Consider the following 16,948-nt stretch of genomic DNA (forward strand, 5'->3'; position numbering starts at 1 on the left):
TGAAGGAATGCCTGAGACCTAATGGAATGGGGGAATAGGTGATGGATATATTCATTAAGAGATAATTGGGTCTGAGTTGGTTGTATAATTTTGGGAGCTAGTAATCAGTGATGTGTGAGTTTTATGGAGTGTTGCTAACTGCGATAAAGCTCTCACATAGAAGTGTGGACTTGAATGCTCTTTAAATATAGCTATCATTTAGAATATAACAACATCTAAACCACCATCGGTAAGTTTATTGATAAAACTAATGAAACTAGTTTATTAGAGTAGCTACAGCTGTGTCATACCTTCCTGTGTCCCTCCTTGCCACATGGTCTCACCATCTCTCAGACATTGGCTTTTAGAATGTAATGGATGAAATCCAAAGGAAGTAGGGTTTCTTTTAAATTAACTTTTTCCAAATTCTCTGCCATATATCCAATTCAAACCAAAATAACTGCCTATTTGTATGAGCTCCATAAGATGTTGATCATTGATTTGCCAATACACCATAAAAAAAACATGCCATTAAGTAGAGTCAGGTTTTCTGAATACAGTAACAAACTCCATCAAATATTAGCTATCTATGTATAAATCAATTAAAAGTATTTATTAAAATCTATGTATATACTAACGAAAACAATATGATGCAACTTACACACAGAAATGTAGGGTTATGGAGTCCTGTATGTTTGAAAGAGTGTCTTAACTCTATATTTAGTGTTGGCCACATTTTGTTTTTAAACTGAACATAGCCCTTTCAAAAGAGACCCATACAGCATACTTCGATATAAATAGATTGCTACAAACCAAAATATATGGGTGGTTTCTTCTCTTCAGGGATAACAAACCACAAGGGAAGAACTCACCCTATCAAGCAAAAGAAAAACAGGGGTTTAATTATATTTGAGTAGATGCCTGAGGTGAAAAAAGTACATTGCTAGATTGGGCCATTTAACCAATAAAATCTAAACAAATTTTTAAAAAAGCCCATTTAAGACCACAAGTAGTGATAAAATAACTAAATTTAAGGTTGATTGGTTATCATCCTCTGTTTTGGCAACTGTCATGATCATAATTCGTAAACATGCATTGTCATTTATTCAATTTAAACTTTATAATAATGTTACTTAAATAACATAGGTAGCATCATGTTATCTAAAAATGACTGTTTTTACCTTTAAAAATGTAAAGAATTATTGACATGAAATAAAGAAATGATGAGTTTTGCAACAGTGAAACAAGTTTCTCTTGCAAAGAGCTTGAAAATTATAGCTTAAATTATGACCAGAAAAACACAACCTTTGAATAAGAAATTCAGGATATGAAGCATTTTTAACTAAGTCTCTTAGAGTCGAAGTTCCCATTGGCATACAATCTCCTTTTCCATCATGTCATTTTCTAAAATTATAGCCTATGAGAGTGAAATCTTGACTGTTAATTAAATAACGAGGCACAAATGACAGGGTAGATGGAATATCTCTGCTTTTCATAAGCACTAACAAAACAAATCGCAAAACATCTTTGGGTGGTTGGAGTGTTTTAGTCGGATCCCAATGGGTTAATTTAATTTAAAGTCAATGGTAAATGTGAAATATGTAGGCTCGAAGACACAACTTTCAAATACCACCACAGATGTTAAGGTGTTAAACCTAACAAATGGGCAGATGTGGTGTCCAACAAAGTATCCATCAGCACTAAGCTTCCAGTTATCTTTCAAAGAAATTCCTGCTGAGAGGGTTAGCAAATCTGAACTCCATCTTTAACCTTTCCTACAGTGTGTTTAGCCTTTAGGAACTACTGTTCTAGAGGCGATGGTGTTAAGCACTCCTTCTATATCTGCTGGCTTACGATGATAACCTGGGGTTACAGCACAGCGTCTGACAAATATGTTTCTATTGTGGATATCACCTGACAGCTGTTTAGTGGGTTTATTCATCACCTCACATCATGTTTCTGTCTATGATTTTACCTAGTTGTCCTTCTTTTGTGTACAGTCCCTGTGCGTTTATCTCCAAAAGTGCAGAATGAACAGCTAAGCATAAAGAAGTGCTTAAGTCCTGTGTGTTTAAAAAAAAGGCCTTATGCCTGTCAAACACTATTTTGTCACTTTTTGATGAGATAATGTGTCTTTCAAAGTGGGGATTTATTTGTTTCATTGATGTTACATTTCATTTCAATTTTTGTAAATTGTATTATGCAAAGTATATTTTAATTCATTAACCTCTGGGCACTAATTTATTTCAACTATTTAAAACATTTCACCCAGCCTAGCTTTTCAAGTTAACCTGTAAATTGGTAAACAGTGAATAGTTTATATTTATAAGTTAAGTTAAGATTATTTGCTCTTTTTAGAAAGTAACATGAATCTTTTACAATGAAAGGTAACAGAGCTTTAAATGTTGACATAACGGGTACACTTGCCTTTTCTACAATCAATAAGCGATAAGGCTGTTTCTCATTGCCGTAATTGAACTTTGGAATATGAATGCACAGCCCGTTTTATTAGTCACAAATTATATGTAAGATAAATTTTCATTTCTATGAGCAGTTATGTAATCAAATGATGCTACTGGAAAATGCAACGAATACCATCAGGTCTGAGGTCAACAGAAAAGACTTTTGAGTGCCTTTTCTATCTCTCTATAGTGTCAATTATCCAGTGTATGATGGTCAGGAGTCATACATCTCTGTCACAGAGTCTGTCCCTGTTGCTCAGAAGGGAAGGGGGGAGAGGAGGAGAGCATTAGTCATTGGGGACTCCATAATTAGGGAGACAGGTAGGAGATTCTGTGGGAATGGGAGAGACTCACGGTTGGTGTGTTGCTTCCCAGGTGCCAGGGTCTGTGATGTCTTGGATCATGTTTTCAGGATCCTTAAGTGGGGGGGGGGGGGGGGGGAACAGCTCCAAATCATGGCCCACATAGGCACGAATGACATAGGTAGAAAAAGGGATGCGGATGTAAGGCAGAAATTCAAGGAACTCAGGTTGAAGCTGAGAGCTAGAACAAACAGAGTTGTTATCTCTGGTTTGTTACCCCTGCCACGTGCTAGCGAGGCGAGGAATAGGGGGAGAGAGCAGTTGAACACGTGGCTACAGAGATGGTGCAGGATGGAGGGATTCGGATACCTGGATAATTGGGGCTCATTCTGGGGTAAGTAGGACCTCTACAAATGGGATGGTCCACACCTGAACCAGAGGAGAACCAATATCCTGGGAGGTAGGAGGTAGAATTTGCTATTGCTCTTCGGGAGGGTTTAAACTAATTCAGCAGGGGGTTGGGAACCTGAATTGTAGCTCCAGTGTACAGGGGGTTGAGAGTCGTGAGGTCATGATTAAGGTTTCTAGGTCGCAGGAGTGTACCGGCAGGCAGGAAGGTGCTTTGAAGTGTGTCAACTTCAATGCCAGGAGCATCCAGAATAAGGAGGATGAAGTTGCAGCATGGGTTTGTACATGGGACTTCGCTGTTGTGGCCATTTTGGAGACATGGATAGAGCAGGGGCAAGAATGGTTGTTGCAGGTTCCAGGGTTTAGATGATTCAGTAAGATCAGGGAAGGTGGCAAAAGAGGGGGAGGTGTGGCATTGTTGGTCATGGACAGTATTACAGTGGCAGAAAGGACATTTGATGAGGACTCATCTACCAAGGTAGTATGAGCTGAGGTCAGAAACAGGAAAGGGGAGGTCACCCTGTTGGGAGTTTTCTATCAGCGTCCAAAAAGTTCCAGAGATGTAGAGGAAAGGATTGCATAGATGATTCTAGATTGGAGTGAAGGTAACAGGGTAGTTGTTATGGAGAACTTTAACTTTCCAAATATTGACTGGAAACGCTATAGTTTGAGTACTTTAGATGGATCAGTTTTTGTCCCATGTGTGGAGGGTTACCTGACTCAGTATGTAGACAGGCCAACAAGAGACGAGGCCACATTGGATTTGGTATTGGGTAACGAAACAGGCCAGGTGTTGGATTTGAAGGTAGGTGAGCACTCTGGTGATAGTGACCACAACTTGGTTACATTTACTTTAGCGATGGAAAAGGATAGGCACAGACTGCAGAGCAAGAGTTATAGCTGGGGGCAGGTAATTATGAGGCGATTAGGCAAGATTTAGGATGCATAGGATGGGGAAGGAAACTGCAGGGGCTGGGCACAATTGATATAAGGAGCTTGTTCAAGGAACAGATACTGCCTGCCCTTGATAAGTGTGTACCTGTCCGGGAAGGAAGGAAGTTGTCGAGTGAGGGAACTGTGGTTTACTAAAGAAGTTGAAACTCTTGTCAAGAGGAAGAAGGAGGCTTATGTAAAGATGAGGCGTGAAGGCTCAGTTAGGGCACTTGAGAGTTACAAGTTAGCCAGGGAGGACCTAAAGAGAGAACTAAGAAGAGCCAGGAAGGGACATGAGAAGTCTTTGGTAGGTAGGATCAAGGAAAAGCCTAAAGCTTTCTATAGGCATGTCAGGAATAAAAGAATGACTAGAGTAAGATTAGGGCCATTCAAGGACAGTAGTGGGAAGTTGTGCACAGAGTCCGAAGAGATAGGAGAGGTGATAAATGAATATTTTTTATCAGTATTCACACAGTAAAAAGACAATGTTGTCAAGGAGAATACTGAGATACACTCTATTAGACTAGATGGGATTGAGGTTCAGAAGGAGGAGGTGTTAGTAATTCTGGAAAGTGTGAAAATAGATAAGTCCCCTGGGCCAGATGGGATTCATCCTAGGATTCTCTGGGATGCTAGGGAGGAGATTGCAGAGCCTTTGGCTTTGATCTTTATGTCATCATTGTCTACAAGAATAGTGCCAGAAGACTGGAGGATAGCAAATGTTGTCTCCTTGTTCAAGAAGTGGAGTAGAGACAACCCTGGTAATTATAGACCAGTGAGCCTTACTTCAGCTGTGGGTAAAGTGTTGGAGAGGATTATAAGCAATCGGATTTATAATCATCTAGAAAGAAATAATTTGATTAGGGATAGTCAACATGGTTTTGTGAAGGGTAGGTCGTGCCTCACGAACCTTATGGAGTTCTTTGAGAAGGAGACCAAACAGGTGGATGAGTGTAAAGTGGTTGATGTGGCGTATATGAATTTCAGTAAGGAGTTTGATAAGGTTCCCCACAATAGGATATTGCAAAAAATACGGAGGCATGGAATTGAGGGTGATTTAGCAGTTTGGATCAGAAATTGGCTAGCTGTAAGAAGACAGAGGGTGGTAGTTAATGGGAAATGTTCATCCTGGAGTTCAGTTACTAGTGGTGTACTACAAGGATCTGTTTTGGGGCCACTGCTGTTTGTCATTTTTATAAATAACCTGGATGGGGGTGTAAAAGGATGGATTAGTAAATTTGCAGATGACACAAAAGTTGGTGGAGTTGTGGATAGTGCAGAATAATGTTGCAGGTGACAGAGGGACATAGATAAGCTGCAGAGCTGAGCTGAGAGATGGCAAATGGAGTTTAATGTGGAAAAGTGTGAGGTGATTCACTTTGGAAGGAGCAACAGGAATACAGAGTACGGGGCTAATGGTAAGATTCTTGGTAGTGTGGATGAGCAGAGAGATCTTGGTGTCCATGTACATAGCTCCCTGAAAGTTGCCACCCAGTTTGATAGATTGTACAGAAGGTGTCTGGTGTGTTAGGTTTTATTGGTAGAGGGATTGAGTTTCGAAGCCATGAGGTCATGTTACAGCTGTACAAAACTCTGGTGTATTGTGTACAGTTCTGGTCACCACATCATAGGAAGGATGTGGAAGCATTGGAAAGAGTGCAGAGGAGATTTACCAGGATGTTGCCTGGTATGGAGGGAAGGTCTTATGAGGAAAGGCTGAGGGACTTGATGCTTTCTTCGTTCGAGAGAAGAAGGTGAAGACGTGTACAGATGATCGGAGGATTGGATAGGGTGGGCAGTGAGAGCTTTTTTCCTCAGATGGTGATGGCTAGCATAAGGGTACATAGCTTTAAATTGCAGGGTGATAGATATAGGGCAGATGTCAGAGGTAGATTCTTTACTCAGAGAGTAGTAAGAGCGTGGAGTGCCCTGTCTGCAACAGTAGTAGACTCGCCAAATTTAAGGGCATTTAAATAGTCTTTGGATAAACATATGGATGATAATGAAATAGTGGAGGTTAGATTGGCTTCAGATTGATTTACAGGTTGGTGCAACATCGAGGGCCGAAGGGCCTGTACTGCGCTGTAAAGCTCTATGCTCTATGTTCTATGTTCCATGGCCACTGCCTGGCACTTTTGTGGCATAAATGTTACCTGCCAATTGTCAGCCTAAACATAGAAATGGTCTGGATCTTGCTGCATATGGACTGGCTGCTTCTGTATCTTCGGAGTTGGGAGTTGTTCTGAACATTATGGAATCATCAGGGGGCATCCCCAGATTTAACCTTATGATGGAAGGAAAGTCATTGAGGAAGCAATTACTCATGATAGAGCCCAGGACACTACCCTGAAGAACTCTTGCAATGATATCCTGGACCTGAGATGATTGACATCTAACAACCACTGCCATCTTCCTGTGTGAAATCTTAAATGAAAGAAAGAGTGAGTATGTTATCTCCTAACCCCAAGAAAATTAATTAAGATATGATGTCAAGCATACTGCCTCTGGAAATCACATGGGCCCTCACACATATACTCACAGGAGGTTCAAAGGGTTTTTATCTCCTATAAAAGAAGATAAAGGAATACACAATTCAAAGTCCTTAGCATGTCCTTGAATCATATAGTTTTAAACTGAGACCACAGTTGTTTAGTTGCTCTTATGGACCATCAACAGTGGCAAATACTGCCTTTGTCCTTTGTTTCATTCCTTCTAATTCTGGTTTGATCTGCATAGACCTTTGAGGTCTACATCCTGCAGTGAATTCCAAAGCAGGAATCAATGCTGTCGACATGCTGACATACACAGATTTTTGGAGCAGCTGTGTGGTCCATTGAGTTGTTGCTACTCTGATTTTTTTTGATCAGCATTGTCACCAGAGTGACTGAACCTTCTTGGCCTGTGCTCAGTGCTGCGTCCTTAGTTTCATCTCCTCTGCCCTACAACCACCTCCCCTGGGAGTCGTTCTCATGGAGTTTATTCGCCTTTGGATGACACATTAATTTCAGCTTGTTGTCTAATCCACATTGGCTTCCTGAAACTTGTGTGATCAGCTGATGAATGTGGCCATTTTAAGTCTGTGTTTTTGCTTCATTTTAAATACCGTTACAGTCTATTCAACTCCATGCAATCAATTTGGATAATGAAAATAAATATCGAGAGTCCGTATTTTATATCATGGTGACGGATGATAAACCTGTTCATTGAGGCGCAGGGTAACTGATAATAGAGAAGGCCAGCCCAGGGTAGAGAAGTGACTGATGATCAAATAGATCCCAATCATCAGAAATAAAATTGAAAGTAGAAAAGATACAGGAATATGAAATTCTCATGCAGAAAATAGAGATTTATTCACTAGTAATAAATAGGTTAAATGTGTCCACTGTTTGCATCTGTGAGTTCACAAAGGAGGTTTGTAAGTCTTGTTGAAGGCCTTGGAGCATGTGCGAGTCAAAGAAAAATCTGCAGCAAAATATATCGGGGCAGGGTCCATCTTAAGATATGGCGATGGAATTGTGGATGGCAACTGTGACTACTGCTTGCTCAGGTGAAGACGGCCTTAAAAGTAAAATTTCCCAGACCTTCCAAAATTTAGTTTGGATCATGTAGTGTGTTCTGAATCCCCACCCTAACTCCCCACCTACACTCACCATTACTGGCTCCATCCCCACCTCTCTGACCTGTCTGTCGCCTCTCCACCTATCTTCTCCTCTATCCATCTTACATCCGCTTCCGCCTTTCTCCCTATTTATTTCAGAATACCCTTCCCCTCCCCCACTTCTGAAGAAGGATCCAGACCCGAAACAGCAGCTTTCCTGCTCCTCTAATGCTGTTTGGCCTGCTGTGTTCATCCAGCTCTACACTTTGTTATCTCAGATTCTCCAGCATCTGCAGTTCCTACTATCTCTGAATCAGATTGTTGCAGATATCTGTTAGTTGTGACTGGGCTGTGATGGAATAACTTCTTCCTGGAAAGGATAACATTGAGAAATTTTGGGGAATAAATTGAGGATGGAGTCAGCTCTTGATGTGTTAGCTTTATTGACAGAAGTTGATAGCCTGCCATCTCACTCCTGTTGTACACCGTACGTTATTGTAAGTTACCCTCATGATTTTCCTGGAGAACTGTTTGGTGATTGCAAGGCAACCTCTGCTTTACTTTAGTCATCCACAGCTATATGCGGAAGTGCTAAACCATTTTGTAGAGTGTAATTATGCAGGATACAGTTATTCTTCATACATTGATGGGCCCACACTGCATTTTTGAGAATCCCTGAAATGAGACATCAAGAACAATTTAATTTGATTCAATAACTTTCGAGTTATTCCTCAGTAAGTATGGACACCATGAGCTGGAGATGCTAGTTTTTACTCTAATTACCAATCAGCTATCCTGATATAAGATATTGCAGGGGAGGTTCATTGACAAAGTAAATGCCTGAGTAGCAGGCATTATTCTATAAAATTAAATGATTGATATTACACTGACGTTGCATGTTAAGTGAATGGAACGTCTTCTGGTTTATACAATTGTGAATGGTTCTGAATGGGTCCTTCGATGTCATGAGTACAAAGAAAAGCAACCTGCATCTGAAGGAATCCAACTAATTGATGAAAGCTGACTGCACACTCTGCTGTGTAGTGGTCATTGAGAATGCAGTCAGTTGAGGTATTACATGAACAGAGCATCGAACGTTGCTTTGATAGAGTGGTGTAGTAGATTTAATCTATCTAATCTGAATTCATCTAAGATGGCGTAAAAGAGCTCAGTCTGGCATTGTGAATTTGTAGGAATTATTCTCCTTATTATTCTCCCATCTCACTTTTTTTTTCATTTTAATATACTGTATAACTAGCAATGAGCATGTTTCTGAAGGAAAATATTGGTTATCTACCCACCGATTTTAACCTCACATCCCCTTAGATCAAGTGTCATGCAGTGCTCTATCCAACTACCTTAGTGAGAGCTGCTGAAATAGACCAACTAGGAACACATTTAGGAGCATCATTCAAATCTGACATTGAATCTCATGGCCCTCAAGGTTGGGAGACAGATGCTGAGAAGTTTCAGCTAACAGACCACCGGTGATAACTTTGTTGAACATGTACTTAGAGTCATTGAGATATACAGCACAGAAACAGATCCTTCCATCCAACTCATCCATGTCAACCAGATACCCTTTATAAATCTAGTCCCATTTGCCAGCATTTGCCCCATATCCCTCTAAACCCTTTCTACTCATGTAGCCAGTCAGATGCCTTTTAAATGTTGTAATTGTACCAGCCTCCACCACTTCCTCTGGCAACTCATTCCACACATACACCACCCTATGCATGAAAATTTGCCCCTTAAATCCCATTTATATCTTTTTCCCTTTCATCTTATACCTATGCCCGCTAGTTTTGGACTCCCTACCCATGGAAAAGACCTTTGCCCATTTACCCTATCCATGCCCCTCATGATTTTATAAACTGCGTAATGTCACCTCTCAACCTCTGATGTTCCAGGGGAAATAGCCCCAGCTTATTCAGCCTCTCCCTTTAGCTCAACCCTCCAACCCTGGCAACATCCTTATATATCTTTTCTGAACCCTTTTCTGGTATCACAACATCCTTCCCATAACCGGGAGATCAGAATTACACACAGTACTCCAAAAGTGGCCAAACCAATGTCCTGTACAACCATACCATGCCCTCCCAACTCCAACGCTCAATGCACTGACAAATAAAGGCAAGCATGCCAAACACCTTTTTCATTATCCTATTTACCTGTGATTCCACTTTCGGGGAAACATGAACCTGCACATCAAGGTCGCTTTGTTCAGCAACACACCCCAGACCTTACCATTAAGTGTATGAATCCTGCCCAGATTTGCCTTTCCAAAGTACAGCATCTCACATTTGTCTTTTTTTAAAATTCATTTTGTGGGATGACGGTATCGTTGGTTGGCCAGCATTTCTTGCCCATCCCTAGTTGCCCTTGAGAAGGTGGTGGTGAGCTGCCTTCTTGAACCGCTGCAGTCTTCCTGCTGTGGGTTGACCCACAATGTTATTATGGAGGGAACTCCAGGATTTTGACCCCAACAACGGTGATAGAACTGCAAAATATTTCCAATTCAGGATGGTGAGTGGCTTGGAGGAGAACTTGGAGGTGGTGGTGTTCCCATATGTCTGCTGCCCTTGTCCTTCTAGATGGAATTGGATGTGGGTTTGGAAGGTGCTGTACAAGGATCTTTGGTGAATTTCTGCAGTGCATATTGTAGATAGTACACACTGCTGCTATTGAGCATCGATGGCGGAGGGAGTGAATGCTTGTGGGTGTAGTGCCAATCAAGCGGGCTGCTTTGTCCTGGATGGTGTCAAGTTTCTTGAGTGTTATTGGGGCTGCACTCATCCAGGCAAGTGGGGAGTATTCCATCACACTCCTGGCTTGTGCCTAGTAGATGATGAACAGGCTTTGAGGAGTCATCTCCATCTGCCACTCCTCAGCCCATTCATCCATCTGATCAAGATCCCATTGTACTCCGAGGTACTTCTGGCACTGCAGTAATTTTTACTCTTTTTTAGCCTTTCACTACTTTGGCTAAGTTTGTGATTTTTCTCCAGTATTATCATTAGTCCTCTACTCTGTTTTTCTGTTGCTGTTCATGGAGTTTGGGAGGTAGGATTAATCGATAACATTCCTGTTTACTGTTAGCAAAACCCAATTTAAATCCAGGCTTTGGAATTGCTTTCAGCTCCAACTGTTTTTGCCTAACTCCATCTGTGTGAATTCCACAAGGAAAGGATTAAAATGCTACTAATTCTTTTTTCTTCATACAATGTCTGGCAAACTAGCAGACCTCTGGCTGCAAGAATAAATCCTGTAAATGTGAAATAGCACTTACCTGGATTATAAAGGAAGGAAGAACTAAAGGGGAAAAAGAAATTTCACGAAGCTCTGTTTATATACTGCACTCCGTCTGAAATTGTGTTCTCTATTCACAAAACTTCTGAAGCTTCTTCTTATGGTTTTACTGTAAGGAGAGCCACCTAAAATTGTATCTAAATGAATCATGACTGTAAGATATCTGGATTTTTGTTCTGTTGCTCCTACACAATATTTCCTTTGATATGATTTTAAGTTTTTTTTTCCCAGTGTGCCAAATACAGAATTGCTGTTGTCAATGTAGATGTGGTAACTTTTTGTAAATATATTACACTTTTCACAACTGGTTCAAAACATTGTTTCTGCATATCTGAGCTACATCCAGTGTGGTTTGGCAGTAGCACTTTCTCCTTTGTCAGAGTGTTGAGTAGACAAGCTAGGTAAATATTCCAACTCAAGACTGAAGGAATACTAACCTATTGGAGGTACGTTCCATCAGATAAAACATCAAACCATGCCCTGTGAGGTGAACATAAAAATCCAATAGCAATATTTTAAAAAGCTTAAGTTCCTCCCAGTGTTCTCTCCAATTGTCATTGTTCATGCAACAGCTTAGATCACACTATAAAAATGTAACTATCTTTGGGATATGTGTATAAGTGAATTAATTTGGTGCAATTTTAAGTTTTTAAGAAACAACTAACCTTGACAAATAAAATCATAATATGGAAATCTAAGTTAATCAAACAAGCATAATGTGCACTGTGACAATTTCCATGGTGATCAGTTACAATATTTTTAGAAAATTGCAGTTACTTGATGTGACTATCATCCTGAATTCATTCTCCAAAAGCAATTCAATCCCCTTAAAAGTTTAAAAATGATGCTGGAATTACCTATTTACATAGTTGAATAAAGTATTGTTTATTAGTATTATGAGGAACATTTGAAACACATTAAAAACATTAAGTTTCCTCTATGTATTAAGGGACACAGGATGCAAAGCAAAGAATAATAAAACCATGGTTTGGTAATTACAGAAAATGCTGTTGACTGAATTTGTTCCATTATTTAATAAATGACTAGTACAGTAAGAAAACTAAATTATAATTTTGGCCACGAGCTATCTAACCCTGAGTAATAGTTGACGTGAACCTTAAACCTGTTGTCAAAAATTCATGCAGTGTTTTCAAAACTTCGTTTTAGTTTATCAGTTTTTATTTCTTGCAGGTGCTGGTTTTCTAAGCGATTTGATCCGAGAGTGGTGGTGCTTTATATAAATCTTTTGTACTGTCACTGATGTTGACTTCCTCAGAAATACCGTCATATTTCAAAGACAGGACACTTGAAATAAGTCAAAATCTTTCTTCTCATTTCAGTGTACCGAACTCTAACCCAGACCGTGGCAACAGCTCTCAGAATGTTATCTTTGATGGACAGGATTAAGAAAAATCCCTGTTCCTTGGTGAATTTCAAACACTGGAGAACAATGATGCAAGCTATGACTGAATTAATGAGATATTGCCGACTGGCAGGCAGGAACTGGCTTTACATAAACCTGATTAGCCTCCTCTTGCACTCTTTCAGAACATAGGAAAGACATGGCTGCAAAGATCAGCAACAAAGCACATATTCTCACTTTTTATTAGTTTGATAGAAAAGAGGTCTGCTTTTCACTGGGTACTAATTAAAGGATTTAGAGTTCTTTCATCTGATTGGCTGCGTATGTCCCTTGTTTCAAGCTCTTACTATGGAATCATTTGGCACCTGGGAGCAAAAACAGTTATTCTAATGATGTTGACTTTTCAACGGCTCAAATTTTATTTCACTTTTTTTTTCCCAGACTGCCATGATCTATTTTAATGGACATGCAAATCTGAGTTTAAATTGCTTCTGCCATGGTTTCATTAGAAGTAATAATTTATCTGACTGATATTGACTTTTCAGTAACTGAATATATATTTCCCTTTTACTTCTTAAACAATTGTGTTTGACTTCAAAGGCCCATGCTAATGAGCAGTGCATGGTAGAGGGAATACTTTGACTTCCTTTATTTAATTAAAACATCATTGTGCTTTTAATTTTCACTTTAGGCACAGTTTTTGATTACTTTGTTCCTCAGCAATTCATTTCAAGCTGGAAAAACAGGGAATTACAGCTGAACCTTGTGAAATTGGGAAAAGGAAATCATAGAATAATAATCTCATCAATGTTATCATTGGTGATTTCTCTAGCTTGAAGGACAATTCGAAGCATCAATATAATGATATAATAGACTATAAATAAAGGTTGAATTTCAGCTGCAGTTTTTCAAATTTCCCATTGCAATATTGATGGCATACCCAGGAAATTGGCACAAGCACTATTACCCCACCAGAATTGACGTTTCTCTGGGAGAACACTTCCCAAACCTGCCTCAAAATGTCGCTCCCATTTCATATCTATGCCTCACAGTTTTACTTGAAGTGTTTTGGTTGATTTATTAAAAATTTAACCTTAAGTCTGTTTGTATTATTTAGACTGTCCATTTCTTAACAGAGCCTTTTACTTACATTGGAACAAAACTACACCTTTTGATAATTCATTTATTAAAGGTTTAGGCGAAGAAAATACGACAATTGTACTCCAACGTTTAGGATAATGAATAATAGAACGTAAAAAAGAGAATCAGATATTCGTATTTAAGCTCTTTCCTCAACAGGCTCACTTTCTTTCAGTATTCCCACATTATCTATATATGTAGGTTTTGAGGGTTCTAGCTTCAAGTCTCATGATGGTACCATATGACACCATATTTTCTATTTATACTTCAAAAATGTTTTAAAGTAGTTTTAACAAATGATTTTGATGCAATAGAGGTCCTTTGGTTGGAAATATGCACGTAAGAATGACATATGTTAGACCAGCTAACTAAGTACATAAATTATTTTAACACTTAACAAAATGATAAGTATGCTTTTTGGAACTGAAGGCTTATACTTTCATATGATGGTTCAATTTAAGTATTAGAGGTACCTCTGCATTAACAGAGTTCTTAAAACTCACTACGTGCAGCAAATTCACTTTGTTCCATTAAAATGTGTGATTTTCAAAACTAGGAATTTCTTCACAGTGGATATTGTAATTTTTTTTCAAGTATTTTAATTAGGTTCAAGATAGCTGAATAATATTACAACTCCATACAGTTGGTGCATAAAATCTGATTTTCTTAGGTATAAATTTGATATCTCATGATCTGTATTGGAATATGTACTTTGGCAGATATGTCAACATTACTTAATATATAACATGTAATTAGTATTCTTAATGAGGCAGCATGGATAATAAGCAATCTAGAGCAGACAAATTTGTTCATTTCTCCAATGCAATACAGCTTAGATTCTGTACATGTATATTTTTACAATACCTCACTTGGACAGCCACCTACAGATCACACCTATGTTATTACTTACTTATGCAACCAGCTTTAGAATCATTTGCTTTTTTTTAACCATCCCCATTGGAGCCAACGGCCTACGGCAAGAACTCCACTGCCTCTTACTTAATTGCTTCTTAAACCTAACAGTGAATTACATTAAGTGTAATTTCATTGCCGTCAGATCTCAGTGAGTTAGCAGCAGACAGAGGTGCCACGTTTGCCACAGGAGCTTTTTTTTCTCTCTGGTTCATTGGCTACATCCGGGTGGGATGTGTTTTTCCTAAAGTAATCCAGGAGAATCTCTCCTTTGAAGAGGAACAGATGTAGATTTACATATCTGGAGGACTCTTGGCCTCTGATGAGATTAACTTGAGTTTTAAAACCCTACTGGAAGGTGCATATTTAATAAACCCCCTAAAGCAAACCTCTGTGTGACAGCCAGCCCTGAGAGACTGGGGCAGAGAGGAGAAAGGGAGGAGACGTAATCATATGCATTGTGGCAGCATCATAATCAGCACTGAAATTAGGCCAACAACAGTGACAACTAACAGACGCTGTGCATTTTCAATAAATCAATGAATATATAAAATACTGGGAGAAGATAGAACTCTTGTTCACTGATACTAATAACTGTTATTCTTCTGATATGATGCAGGTTGTGATAGTTATGTCAGTAATTGATAGCAGATTTAGTTTGAAATATTTGGGTTATGTTTATGAATCTGGAGGAATATTAAAGCTCTTTCACATTCAATGAAAGGCAGAGGCGGACATTTCTAAAAGATTTATGGCATTAAAATGTTTTAACCCCTTCAATAATGACCTTCTTTCTCAGTATGGGAAAACCATTTCACAAGGCAAACAAAATCATTTAATTTATATTTATTAGGAGCGTTAGAGTGTTTTTTTTTACTGAAGCATGTTTTTCAATTCAATAACCTGGGGTGGATTAGAAATTGTAGGCTTATATTTATTGATGCAATAGATAAATGTTAGCTTGGAAAAGCTGTCTTAGTCACAAAGTAGTTAAAGTACTCTGCCAGATCAAATAGAATATTATACACCTGGAACACACAGTAAGTAGCCAAAGCTTCAATGTAATGCAATGGTATTTGGTAGTTGCAGATCATTTGGGGATATAGGTTTCACAGTCTGAGCGAACATTCATTGCCCTTCCTCAGTTGCCTGAGAGGAAGTAGGCTGCCATCTTGATGTCATTTGCTGGACAGAAACCCACAATGCTGTTAAGGATGGACTTTCAAAATTTTGATCTAGCAATGCTGAAGGAACAATGATATATTTCCAAGTCAGAATGGTGAGTGGATGCCAGCAGCAGAGCCATATCAATATTAAGATGTTGATCCTGGCACCTATATCTCCAACTTTGTGTGGGCAATTCGGGAACCCCATTGTACTCCCAGTAAGAATGATTAAAACTGTTGAGGGATGGGCGGGTTACCACAGCTGGGAAGCAGATCTTCTTGAGAGACGTGGGTACAGAGTGGGAGCGAGCCAAAGCTTCCTATAGCATCACACTAGCCCTGTTAAGTGACCAGCGTGGCAATGGTGCCTTTGACACTGCACAGGTAGTAAGAAGACTGGTACTTCCTCAAGCTGACATTCAGTGCCCAGGCTTTGAACAACATTGGAATCCTCTGGCATCGCAGTGATAGGAAAACAAGTGGTAAAACTGTCAAAGGCAATTGGACATCCTCCTAACCAACAGTTGGGATATTTTGGTTAGATTTTGGCCATACTGCCAATGAGGGACAAAACTGTTCATAAGACATTGAGATGGTACAGTAGAGGAAAGAGTAAGAAGACATCAAGGGCCCTGAACACAGAATGAATCAATGAAGATGGAACTATCTAGTGATGAGTAGAAACCAGTGGCACATGAGGCTAAGATAATAAAATGTGAGGCTGGATGAACACAGCAGGCCAAGCAGCATCTCAGGAGCACAAAAGCTGACGTTTCGGGCCTAGACCCTTCATCAGAGAGAGGAAAGACTGTCGTCAGCTACTCATAAACATCTGTGCCCTTACTGCACACCATCTAGTACCATGCAGTGCTAGTTGTCATGCCTTTTAGTAACTGGCAAGAACTTCTTTGCTTCTGGCTCATTTCAATGATCAACAGTAGCTCTGATAGCATCTCAAAAATGGATGCACACCATCTTTTCTCGAAGGAGGCAATGCATTAATTTAACAAGAGCCATGGCTTTGTAGGGACAGAGGACATTAGATTTTGCTTCCACTCCTAGGTTCCATCAGATACAGGGAAACATTGATTCTGCCCACCTGGACATCAACACACCAAGTGTCAGCCAGTGAGATTCATCAACTGAACGGGCTTCCACTCCCTCAAGCACAACAAGAACCTCCTTCATCTTTGCACTGACTTTAATTGTAGGATGTGTCAGGTCTCTGGCTCCCGTTTGGCACCTCACTTCCCCCTGATGTGGTGGAAGACTTCGATGCAGTCAGCAGATTTCTCTCATTCGACCACCAGCAGTCTCGGTGATGGCTCTATTGGGTATTCTCACTTAATTCTCTTCACTGTACTAAACCAACTCCA

General features: G+C 39.6%; 1 protein-coding gene across 1 annotated transcript in view; it reads right to left on the reverse strand.

Annotated features, from left to right (window-relative positions):
* Nucleotides 1–750: 750 nt before the first annotated feature.
* irx5a (iroquois homeobox 5a) overlaps nt 751–16,948 on the reverse strand; it is a 312,578-nt gene continuing 296,380 nt past the window's right edge. The window contains exon 8 of the mRNA XM_048546230.2: nt 751–852. The gene's annotated coding sequence lies outside the window, so the exon portion shown is untranslated. The remainder of the gene's footprint in view (nt 853–16,948) is intronic.

This window comes from Stegostoma tigrinum, chromosome 16 (genome assembly GCF_030684315.1).
Source record: "Stegostoma tigrinum isolate sSteTig4 chromosome 16, sSteTig4.hap1, whole genome shotgun sequence".
NCBI classification, from domain to species: Eukaryota; Metazoa; Chordata; class Chondrichthyes; order Orectolobiformes; family Stegostomatidae; genus Stegostoma; species Stegostoma tigrinum.